The sequence below is a fragment of the Pteropus medius genome, unplaced genomic scaffold (genome assembly GCF_902729225.1).
Source record: "Pteropus medius unplaced genomic scaffold, Ma_sr-lr_union100, whole genome shotgun sequence".
Classification (NCBI taxonomy): domain Eukaryota; kingdom Metazoa; phylum Chordata; class Mammalia; order Chiroptera; family Pteropodidae; genus Pteropus; species Pteropus medius.
In genome coordinates, this window is record NW_024344370.1 from 7,861,943 (window position 1) to 7,875,048 (window position 13,106).

Consider the following 13,106-nt stretch of genomic DNA (forward strand, 5'->3'; position numbering starts at 1 on the left):
CATTAGCTCCTGGGGTTACCATCCAGTTGCCATGCATGCCCCCACCCCAGCTTGGCAAGAGGACTCATTTCCTGAGTACATAGCTTTGTGGAGAGGGAACCTTCAAATGAAATCAAGGCTCTGCCAGCAAGGATAAAGGGGGAAGGGGCAGCAATGGCTATTAGGCAGGCAATCGCTGTGTTTACCACAGGTGAACAAAAATGGGAGCAAACTATTCTCCACATAGTTCAAAATATTGACAATAACACAACAAAACTAGCCATTACCGAAAACTCATTAAGTGCAGGTACTGCGAGAGCTGGCGGGCACACAAACATGAACACCATGCGGTCTATGACCTGACAAGCTGGCAGTCAAGATGAGGAGATACTTCTCATATAATTTTAAAATCGTACAGTAAGTGATAAGAGAGAGGCATGCACAGAATGTTCTAGAAGCACAGAGAAGGAACCCTCAGCTCAACTGAGGGTACGATTCTTGGGGAGAGGCCACGTGGACCGGCTGTACATGCTGAGAATGAGTTAGGCTAAGAAAACGAGACTTGGGAGGAACTATGGGGTATGTGACTCTTGATTTTCTAGTCGTTGTATAATATTTTATATTTTATTATTATGGCTCATCTAAAGTTGACGAAATAGAAAATCCTTTCAAGCCTTGAGGGTGGTGTGCATTTCAAGGGTCATTTCCCATGAGTTCATTTTTTCACATTTTGTATCTGGATGAAATCCATTTTATGATCAGTGAATTCCATATTTCAACAAGGAAGCCACTCATCCAGTAGGAAAATGTGCGAGGGAGTGAAAATGAATGCAGTACTGATCGCTATGATGTCACTGACTCTGTAAATGGGCTTGTTTTTAAGTATTATAAGAAACTTTGGTAATTTGGATTCAGGGAGAACCAGTCAGAATGAGTGGAAGTCTGTCACTTAGAATAGTTTGATTACTTTTACTAATGTGTATCATAAGAGGAGATAGCAAAGAGTTTCTCATGAGGCGTGCATTTTAAATAGATAAGAAGGATTTCCTTAGCACATTCAGTATCTCTAAAAGTTCTCCTCCAATGGCAAGAGACACTGGAAAACAAGCCGTTCTTTACTCCTGTATCTTTTTTTTTTTTTTACATGATTTACAGTTTATTAGGAAATCTTTGCTTTAACATGTAAACTTTAGCCTGATCTCTGTTGAGTTTACTAAAGAATTATGAATATGTAAAGAATACATGCTTTTAAAAATGTTCTAGATCCATCATTGGAGTTCTATATGCATGTTTACATTTAAAATACAGTCCTCTTATAAATCAATAAGAAAAAGAAAGATTTCAATAACGCCAAGACTAAAGTCATAATCAGGCAATTCAGGACAACAAGTTATATAAAATAGGGTTAGATTGCTCAATAATCAAAGAAATGAAAAATTAAACCAAATTGGCAAAAATTTTTGTAAAAAGATAAATCAATAAGTAAAGTGCTCATGCCCAGGGCTGGTGAGAGTGTGGAGAAATGAGCATCGATGTTTTATTCTATATTTAGAGATGTATGTTTAAAGATATTTATTCTGGAACTGTTTGTTTTCTCACAAAATTTTAAAATAACTTGAGTGTCCATTAATAAAGAATTGATTTAATTAAATAATGGTATATTCATGCAATGGAATACTATACTACACATCTGTTTAAAAGAATGAGGTATATCTATACATACTGATCTTTAAAATTTCAAGATATATTACATTAACAAAGCAAGGTACAGAACAGAATAAAAGTTATCTATATGTATGTATGTGGAAATATTAATAATTATATTTTCTGGAAGGATGTACAGGAAACAGTGTAATATAGTGGTTACCTTCAGGGAAAAGGGCTGGAGAGAGAGAAAGGATGGAAGACTTTTACTTCACTTTGTATCTTTCTGTGTAGTTTGAATCTGTGCAAGAGTTGCTTTATTTTAAAACATGAAATGTGTTTAAAAAAAAAGAATAGGTTTCATCTTCATGGCTTGACATGTAAAAATATCTGCACTATAAGAAGAGAAAGAGCAGGAACAGAATAATCAGAATGTTATGATCCTGTTAATGATTCTGTTTAGACAGAGCTTTACATGCAGACCTGTATAGTATTTGTATTAAAAAGTCTGGAAGGAAATACCCTGAACTATATCATCAGTGCAGCCACCCTAGACAATGTGAAGAAGTGTCCAGATCACAGAAATCTTTACTTTCTCTGTACTGTTTAATTTTGTACAGTGGATTATCAGAAAGGAAAATATAAATTTTTCCAACTGGGAATCACTCCTGCCCACTCTATGCAAAAACAAGGGTTTGGCTCAGTCTCTCACCTGGTTCTTCTAAGCTTACTCTCACCTATTTCCCTTTTAAATTTCCCCTACCAGGGAAGGCTTTGTGGTCGGGAGTGGGATAGGTGAGAAATCTCTCCTCTGATCTGACTTATCTACCCAAGTCTTGCCTAACTAGAAAAACTGGAAAATCAAAATTAAAAACAGAACATCCAAACAGAACACTGAAAACTAGCCCAACCTGTCAATGAAATCAGCGTGTTTTAGTGTACCACTGGTTTGTGCACAGAGCTAGCAGCCAGCTGAAAGGAAAGGAGCCATAGACTGAAGATCCAGGACCCCGTGCCCCCAGAGACGACCTGCGGATCCCCACACACACACACAATTTGAACCTCACATTGTGCTCACCGGCTCATCATGTCTGTTGCCCTATCTTAGGAGGCTGGTATGAGGATCTGGTAAGACAGGAGGAGTGCTATGGAAATGAAAGGTGGTTCTCCACATCAGTGTGTAAGCCCTGGAGAATCCGACTGCTCTCTCGAGTTTGTTTTGTTATGAATATTGCCTAGAAAACTAGGAGAATACAAGATGTTCATTGACCCCCAAATTCTCTGATTTTATTAAGAAAATACTGTGACAACCCAGTCTCGACAATTCATCTTTTCAGTTGCTTTTCATCTCGTGATCTCAAAACACTGAAATATCACTTCCAGTCTTAAAACATGACTGCACAATAACGGACGTGAGTTGCTGTTGGGCAACCAATAGTACCTGTGTTTACACATATTCCAGCATTCCCTCCTCCCCCCACCGATAATAAGAATAAGTTTTTCGTTACTGGTGAGAGCCACTATTACAGAAAGAAAAGGCAGCTCAGATGTGTCCCAGCGCTGGAGGAGAGCTTAGAAAAGAGAAACCTCAGTCGAAAGTACACATCAGATTCCCACTTCATTCAGGGAAAGGAAGAGGAGATTGAGCAGGCCCACACAAGGGGAAGTGGCTAAGCAGAGGTTTCTAACGCCAAGGCCGCTGTTTAACCTATGGAGCAGCCCTTCTTTGCATTTGTTTGAATCTAGTTACTGCAGAACATTCCACATGCTGGCCCACGAAACAAAAGAGAGTAATTTTTCTTGTAAGTTGAGAAAGTATTTAAATGGTGAGGTTGATGACTGTCGTTGCCTGGATCATGTCCTTTAAAACAGATATGTTGAAGTACTAACCCCCAAACCTCAGAATGTGGCCTTATTTGGAAACAGGGTCTTTGCAGATTTAATCAAGTTAAAATGAGGCCATTAGGGTGGGCCCTAATCCAATATGACTGGTGTCCTTATAGAAAAGAAAAATTTGGATGCAGAGACAGATACACGCAAAGGGAAGAACACGTGAAGACACAGGGTGGACACGGAGAGGGGACAGAGGACTGGAGTGATGCATCTATACGCCAAGGAACGCCTGAGGCTGCCGGAAGCTCGGATTGCAGCATGGAACAGATCCTTCCCTAGCATCTTCAGAGGGAGCGTGGCCCTGCCAACACCTTGATTTTGGACTTCTGGCCTCCAGAATTGTGAGAGAATAAATTTCTCTTTATTAAATAGATATCCACCCAGTTTCTGATTCTCGTTATGGCAGCCTAAAGAAACAAATACATCTGCTCGAGTTGCGTGTCCTTAACCAGGGCCAGAAAAAAGACGGGTGAAGCCTCAGCCTATTCCTGCGTGGGATGCCTGCGCAACAAAGTAAGTAACAAGAGTTCGTGGCTTTTCCATTGTGGTGGTGGGTTTTTTGGGAACACTCAGCCTGGAGGTAGTTTTCTTCCTGTGCAATGCAGAGAACCAGTAAACCCCACCCTTTGTAGCAGGACAGAGAGGAGAGGTGCAGGGGCAAGCCGAGCATACCGTCTTGACCTGGACCATGGCTTGGCTCTGTGCAGGAGCTAACACTGTGTACACAGCTACTTAAAGCCCAATCTTCTAACCAAATGGAGACAGACAGGGGTAGAACTCCTCAAAGGGGAGAGATGCCCTGAGACCAGGCAGTGCCCCTTCTCATGCCAACCATGGAGACAGGAATCAAGGGCAGGAGGGTTTGTTCACAAACAAAACCGAACCTGAAAATCTCAAGAATACCAGGAACTGGACCTTATCTAGCCAAGGATTGTTTGTTCTTGTTTCGTTTTTGTTTCTTGTTTCTTTTTATTTTAAAACTTCCTTAGAGGAGAAATATTAACACTAAAATTGAAATCCCAGTCATAATTTTTGCATGTATATTTGTGAAAATATAATTTTTCCTCTGTGTGTGTGTCGTTCTATTATGTGGATTCAGTTCTCAAGCCATCCTTTTGTCATCTTTTTGAAGCCAGGAAATATAAACGAAAATCCTCAGATGTTATTAAAGAGAGGCTCCTGGAATAAGAGGCCCCCAGATGACGGCAGGTAATTTCCCCTTGTTACCTCTGCGTACAGGAGTGGGCGGACCTGCGACCTGGAGCTGCCTTGCCAGGAAGGGCTCCGGTTGTCCTGAGCCTGGGGACACACCCCTCCACTCAGACCCAACCTCAGTCTGTGCAGGGTTAGAGAGCCTCAGCCCTGAGCCTCTGTTTTCATTCCTCCTCAGACCCAATTCAGCTTCTTTTTGTCTGCAGAATAGGCTGGGGTAGGAGGACAGGGAGGACTGACATCGGAGAGGATCCTAGCTAACAATGTTAGAAATTTAGGGTAATTTCCTCTATTTACTTCACCCTAAAAAAAGAGAGAGAGAGAGAGACTTCTTTTGTCAAAATAAACGTGTGAAAAGTGCAAGGTTTGTTGTTGTTTTGAAGAATTTGAACAGTGAGGTGTTTTCCCTGGGACTCAGTTTCAAAATCAACAAACTGACACCTGCGTGAAAAAGGAAAAACGGAGTCAGCTCTGTCATCATCCTTCCTCAGCAACGGAGCTCCACAGGGAAGGGCAACGCGTCTCCTTGGTCCCTACTGCCCCCAAACTACTGACTTGTACAATGCATCATGACGCACCAGGCGTCATCACCCCAGGTGTCGGGAGGGGAAGGAAGACAAAGGTCAAATTGTTTGTATATTTGGTTCTCTTAATACTGCTGGGCTAGTGAAGTTGTTTTTCTGAGAGCTTCTTGTTCATCTGGGTTTTAAATACGGCATTGCTTTTTTTTTTCTTTCCTTTTTTCTTTTCCTTTTTTCTTTTTTCTTTTTTTCTGCAGGGTGAGAGAGAAACAAACTTTCCACAGTATTAACTGTCACGGATTTTTCCTCCTGTGTACAATCGAGTGGCGGCAAGGCAGTTCTAAAAGGCGTGTTTTATTTATAAACAGATCTGGAAATATTTTTAAAATAAAAGATGCCAAGGGTGGGGCTGGGTCACAGCCAAGTCATGAGAAGTGAGATGTTTATTCTAGAGGTCGGCATTAGCACCCTCCCACAGGTAGTTTTAAAGTAATTCTGGGTCAAGTGGAAACATTCTGATTATTTTTACCTTCAGCTTCAGATTTCAGAGGGTATGGATTCTGGCTTGTTGGGAAGCTCATCTGAGGGACTCTACGCTTTAAGTACAATCCTGTTTCGTAGTTTCCGAGGCAAACGCTGACCTGACTGAATTTAAAAACAGCTTCCGCAGTTGATTTCCCCAAGGCCTCACCTTTACTTCCCTCTGCTCTCTTTCCTTTGTGTTCGCCTTATTCTCAGGCTGGGGCACATGCAGACCTTGGAAGAGACTGCAGGGGACCAACAGAGGATGGGGAAGTTGTTAACATGACTAAATGCGCCCTTCCCGGGTTCCGTCTGCCATCTTTCTGTTCTATTTCTATTCTGCCCTTTCTGTTCCATTCTGGTTTCTTCAGTTGCTTTGAGTAGGGAGGAGGGAGAGGATGTCTGGTCAAAGAGCATCCCGATGGGAACAGGAGAATTAAGGAGAGGAAATAGGAGCCGGAGATAAAGAAATAAGAGCTAGAAGAGAAACAAATAGAGACGAAGATGATGGATAATACGAGGAACATAACAGAGAGGGAGCAAAAGGAAAAAGGAGTGAGACATGGAGATTGTCCCGTAGAGAGAAACAATTCAGAAATAGAAAAATGTGAGAAACTTGAAAGTAAACAAACTTAGAAGCCCATACAGGAAAGGAAAGAACCAAATGGAAGTAAGAAATAGAACCCCAAACAGGAAGGACGTCTGAATGAGAAATGTGATTGAGGGAAGGAACAGAGAAGCCTTTGTGGCGTGTTTGTAGATTAGAAGGAAACGACAGAACAGAGGGAATCCAGGAGTGTTTATTCCTTGCACCTGGCAAACAAAAAAATCATTATTTTTTAATCATGGAAGAAACACCTCTAAGAGCACTGGGCCTTTCATGCTATCGGCCTGTCTCTCACTCATCTTAATCCCTTAGGACTCTTTTAAAAGCGTCAGGAAACCCAGCATGAGGAAAACCACATTTCCACCCACATGACTTTTATATAAAGTTTACTTTAGAGAGATAAGTTCTCACATCCCTTAGAGTTCAAGCTGGGTTACCTGTCCTCGGCAGTAAATGATCTTGAGCTTTTTAGTTCCTTATAAATCCCCAGGTAAATGACAAAAACATCTTGGTTCCTTAAAAATATGGCTAAAAAATGAAATAATTATTTGCATGACTCCCATTTCAGAAGGCTGCTTTACTATTAATAAGTTAGAGGCTGCCTCGTAAGTTTAAATAATTTAACAAATGGAGTAATAAAAAAAAGGTAAGTAAAGCATAAACCTATAAACACAGCCCATACCCAGAAGAAGTAAAGATTAGTTATTTCATTAGTGCAAATTGCTGTTACTAAACATTATGATAAATTACCAAAAAGATGCCTCACCACCCCTTCTATAATTTTAGGTTATTAATTTTATTCATATACAAGTAATTCTTGCCTTGTATGCCTCTCTTGCCCTGTTTCTCTAATGAGGAAACGGGGCGGGGGGCGGGGAGGAATGTAGTAGATAAAATGCTCGAATTGGGGCTGAAGCAAATAAAAAAAGATCAGAAACAAATAACATTATCAGCTTTTAGACCCATAATAAGCTCTTATTTATTTAACCCTATTAATTTGAAATTTGTACTAACTTGATTGGGATCTGGACAGAAATTTTCCTTCATTTAGCAAACGCCGTCTTGCTAAGTAGTGCAGAAGAATGATGTAAATGTGATTACAAGGGGAACATTCAAAATACATCTTTGAGCACTTCAGGCAATCTCTTCTATATGAATAATTAATATAAGAATACATATCATTCTTATCCAATAATTATCTGGTAATTCAGAAAGAATTTGTTAGGTCACCCTGCAGAGTAGGGAGGTGTGGGTTTCATGCTAAATAGCAAGGCACTTAACCTTTTTAGCCTTTATATTTCTTACCTGTAAAATTAGTTTGATAATGCTAACTCTACCTAGTCAAAGGGTTTTTTATGAGCATGAAATGAGAGAATGGATGGGAATCCATTCTGAAGGTATTAGTAAAATTTATTTTATTTAAAATGAATTCAAAATTTATGCCTTTCAGTATTTCAATATGACCTTCTCTCCAATTGTCCACACCAATGAGGGTTTTATGCTTTATTCAGCTTCAGTGAAAGCAGGTTCCCTAATGAATTGGTGTGTGTTTCATACACACACACACACACACACACACACACACACACACACATAAACAATTCTCTCTTTTCCATTCCCCTTACCCTCAAAGTATCTTTGAAGTTATCTATGGTATTCTGAGTACACTAAATTTACTTGACATGGAACAATTGAAAAAAGTTATTGTGTGTACCTGAAAGAGTCTAGATATTGGAATCTGACAGGCTTAGGTTCAAATTAAGGCCCTTCCACATAGATGAGTAAGCCTAAGCAATAATCTTTCTGAGTCTCAGTTTCTTTGTTTGTAAAAATGGATAATACCAACTGTATAGGACTTTTTATAAAGACTAGGGGAGATAATGTACACAGCACATAGTGCCTAGCACAGACGAGGCCCTTCAAAGTGATGACGATTATTAATATGAAAGGTAAGTTATCTTGAAGTGATATTTGCATTGGAGAAATAACTCAAGACTCCTCACTTTAAATCTCTGGCTCCAATTCAACTTGGCTCCGAAAATATGGTGCCAAATAGAGAGTCATAATCACAGTGTCTTGTACCATTTCTTTTTTTTTTACACATAGATACCCTATATTGCTTTTGGTGAAAAGTATGTTGCAAAGTATTAAAATAATGTTTCCTCAATTCTAAGACATCTGTTTTTTCACATTTGAATGTTTCGGAAAATCAGAATGAGCTTTACAATTATTGTCACAATAAACATGTCAACTGCTAGGTAGAAGAGTTGCTAAGAGGAGTTGTCATTTGCCTGTAAATCTTTCAGAATAAAGAATTTTTCAAAGCCAGGAGATGTTGGTGTTTATGTTTCACTCAGATGCAAAACATCTGTCTGTCAAACTCTTGAAAGAGGAGCTGTTGAACTCCCTGCAAGATGTAATCAATTAAAGAAAAAAAAATTAAGATTCTAAATCGAGGGTGCTACAGAGGTCAAACTCATAGGCACTTTTATGAAAGTGTCACCTCTGCTTGGCAACAACTGCCAACGTTCTAGTAAATCTAAGGAATCTTTAGAATATGAGTGAAGATGGTGGGTAATTATATGAATGTATTTCTTTTTCTCTCTGAATAGAACTGTCTTTTAATTAGGTAAATTAATCTTCTTTCTACTAATTGACAGACTCAGCAGAAAAAACTTCTAGCTTTTAAAGTCACCTAAAAACAGGGTTAAATATAATTACATTTACTTAAGATGTCTGCGCTTTACTGTATATGTGTTATACTTCAATAGAACATTTAAAAATTGCAGGTAGATATGCCTATGTATTTAGCTTGAATAATTGAAAATTTACCAAAATGTAACCAGTTACAACTTTTGAACTGGTAAGTATAACCATTTATAGAAAATACCTTCTCAGCTAAGTCCTGGGTACATTGCACATATTATTTAATAATGATGATAATAATAATAATAATAACAACAATGACTAACACTTATTAAGCTTTTGCTATGTGCCAGATACTTACAAAGGTATACTGTCTCATTTAATTTTTAAAAGACCTCACGAGGTGGGTATTATAATTATCTTTAAAAATGAGGAAACTCATATACAGACAGTAGTCTGCCCTTATCCAAACCCCCCAGTGGATGCTTGAAACCTCGGATAGTTCCGAACCCTATATATACCACATTTTTCCTACACATACTTGCCTCTAATAAAATTTAATTTATAAATTAGGCAATTTCACAGATAGAAGACTTGTTCTTTCTGTAGATCTTAGCAGCTCCAGCATATGATATTTTTTTTTATTATTGAGAACTTTCTCCTTTTCATTTAAAGGAAGCACTTATGGCTCCTCTTTGGGGAGCCTCGCTACTCTCCCGCTTCGGGGCCATTATTAAGCAAAATAAGGGTTACTTGAACACAAGCACTGTGACACCACGAGAGTTGACCTAATAACTGGGATGGCTACTGAATGACTTATGGTCGGGGAACACATACAGCGTGGAAGCGCTAGACAGAGGGATGATTCACGTCCCAGGCGGGATGTAGCAGGACAGTGTGAGATTTTGCCACGCTATGCAGAATGACTAGTAACTTAAAACTTATGAATTGTTTATTTCTGGAATTTTCCATTTAATATTTCGGACGACTGTTAACCGTGGGTAACTGAAACCACAGAAAGAAAAACCATAGGTACGAGGAGACTGCTCTATAAGGCACACCTAAGTTAGTTATTTACATGAAGTTACACAGCTGGAATGTGTGTCAGGGAAAAACAAGAATCTGGGCAATGCGACTCTAAAGGCTTACAGTTATGTGCTTCTTCACAGTCTCCCTCAAAAATGTACACGGTAGGTTCTATTTGTCCTTATTTTACAGATAAGACTCTAAAACATACCTTGACTGTATCACTCAACTTATAAATGGGAGAGCCAGGAATCATACCTGGCCTGTTTCCAGAGACCCCGTTGCCTGGAAGTTCTAAGAGCTGCTCTCTGGTTCTCCTCCCTCCCCCATGCTCCCCACCCTGAGTCCCACTCTTAGGCTCTCCTGTAATGTATTATTAAGAAAACCACGTCTGAAGAACATGTCCTCCCCAAAAAGGTATTACATTTTCTGTTACAAAAACAAAAAACCAGTCGTCATTAGGAAGTGTATTTCTCAGACACGGGACTCCACAACAGTCACTGTTGTCTTGCTCCAAGAGGGACCAGCCAGGAGTGCCAGGCTCTGCTCCTCAATGCTAACCTGGGGTGTTAGGCCTATCTTAGCTCCCTCCATGACTTGCCATCTATAAATTAGTACTAACCCTTCGGATTCCAAGTATATCGATAAAAATAATAATAATAATAAAAGCTTGTTTCAACTCTAATTTATTTGGGGCCATTTCAATTGGCTGCACTTTTCTCTGTTAGGAACTAAAAGTTATGATTGGGATCACCTCCACTGCCTGTGGAAAAAAGCTTCATTTCTACCCGCCCTGAAGACATTCACAGTACTGACTTAGAAGCTGACAGTGGAAAGAGAACATTGAATATCAAAGTACTCTTTTGGCGTTTTTGTATTTCAGAAGCCATGTAACCACTTGTAGCTCGAGAAATTTCGAAAGAATTCTCTAAATGCTGGGTTCTAGAGAAAAAAGAGAAATGAAGCAATTTTACAAAAAATTGCCTATCTTTTGCAGGAATTAACAGATTATAGTAAAATCTACCCATAGGAGCATTTTCCGATTTTCGTGTGGCTCACTCTCCATAAATGTCCCTGCTAAGAGTAGGTATGACAAGTAAAGGTAGCACTTTCAGGTCAGACCTAAAATATAAAAGTTAAAGCTTTTGTTTGTTTGTTTGTTTGTTTTGTTTTGTGAGCCTTCTCATTAATAACCTTAATGAAATAAAAAAATTTTTTTTTTTTTTAAAGACTTTCACAGCCTGTATGTTTTGAATGCTTGTCCTTTTAAATCGTGGGTTAAAGGGTGTGTCATTTTTTTTCTTTGTGTTCAGTTTCCTTTTCAGCTGTTATGTAGTGACATGTTTAGCACCTCTAACCATCAAAAGAGTTGAAAAAGAAAATAATCTGCTCTCTGGACTCTAGCTATGGGTCTGTGCCCTGGCACCTGTTAAAGTCGAAGCTCCACGGCTGCCGGGGTTCCAAGCTGGAACCTCAACTCTCAGGCAAAGGGGTTGGGTAGGAGGTGGGGGTGAGAAATTGTAATTAAAGAAATGGAATCTAAAATAAATCATCCAACTACCATTAAGACCTTCATCTAGTCACCAGACAGAGAGGCTCGACTGGAACCAGGTACAGTGTCTGTTTCATGAAGAGGGTCTGTTTTGGACAACCGGTGATGGGGCAGAACTCCTAGGCAGCCCTCTTTTCTAGGAAAAGAGGAATCTGCAGAGCATTGAGAAACAGGAAGTACTTGCCAGTCAGTAAGGATCTCCCTTGCCAGTTACATTAATGGGGGATCCACAGAGAGCGTACAAAGCGGTAGTCTAACGCGGCGTTTACAAATTTCCACATTACACAGCACTAAGTTCAAATGCCTACCTTGCCACTTACTCGCCCTGTGATTTAGGGAAAGTTACTTAACTGCCCTAAACCTCATTTTTGTCACTTCCTCGTAGGGCTGTTGTAAGGGCCAAAGCACTAAAGCCTTTAGCTCAGCACCTGGCACATCACATGTGCTAATAAATGATTGAAACGTGTGATGAGGTTCAGGGCAGGCTGCCCCAACATGTGCCACTCTGGCAGGCAGATGTTTTCGAGCCAAAAACAATTACTTTTATTATTTAGTTCCTTTTTAACTGTGTGATTTGTATGTTGTGATAAGATATTTTACAAAACCACTCACACTACTTTGAGGTTTCATGGGTATCAGGAAGCTCCAAGTTCTGCCCTGGGAAAGGTACTTTCTTGGCTTCCCGTTGAGGAGTTTAAGAGATGATATGGCTTCTCACACTCCCCAGGCCCTGAACCTCACCTGTGGGATTCTGGGAAATGCCAAAGGGCAGGAGAGAGCCAGCGACCTGCTGAGGACAAGGAAGCCTCAGCCCCACTCTGCATCTTCAGCCTCCTCAGCCCCCTGCCCTCTGGCTCTTGAACATAGGACTGTGTGCAGACGTGGAGTGCGCCTGGCAGCTGTGGGGACTGTGTATGAAGGCACGCAGCTGCCTCCAGAAGGACGGTGTCCAGCACAGTTGGCTTGGGTTGGTTTACTCAGGTCTGGAAGGCCACACCTTTTAGCTCAAGTACAGGAACTGGTGCCCTGAGTAAACACCAAGACCCAGCAAGGAGGCCCCCAAGTCCCTTCCCAAGGCTGACTCAGGAATTCAGGCAGCTTCTCCCCCACCCACTCACAGACCACAATGGGAACTCAGAGAATGGGGCCTTCCTTCCTTTCTTCTCTGACGGCAGGCCTGATGGTCAACAACAGCCTCAGGGAATTATAAACCTTTTGGAGAATGAAATCTCAGGCTAGGGCTGCAAATAGACAGTTCAGTGGAAATCTATTCAATTTGAGGAGCGCCTGCAGAGCTCCGTCCTTAGCTCCTGCTGCGGAAGGCAGAGACACCCTGCTGCCCTGTCCCCAGCCCTCTTCAGTCTCACTTCCATGGAGCCTACTTTGAACCTTCTCCATTCTTATTAAAAATCAATAAGAAGAAGATGAACAGCCCATAGAAAAATGGACAAGGACACTGTATCAGGCACGGTTCTCCAGAGAAACAGAATCAGTAGGATATATA

General features: G+C 40.4%; 1 long non-coding RNA gene across 1 annotated transcript; it reads left to right on the forward strand.

The window, feature by feature from the left end:
• Window positions 1–3,759: 3,759 nt before the first annotated feature.
• On the forward strand, window positions 3,760–5,091 carry LOC120608211 (uncharacterized). The gene is made up of 2 exons (XR_005654335.1): window positions 3,760–4,029; window positions 4,649–5,091. It is a non-coding gene; the product is annotated as an uncharacterized LOC120608211 (long non-coding RNA).
• Window positions 5,092–13,106: the final 8,015 nt, after the last annotated feature.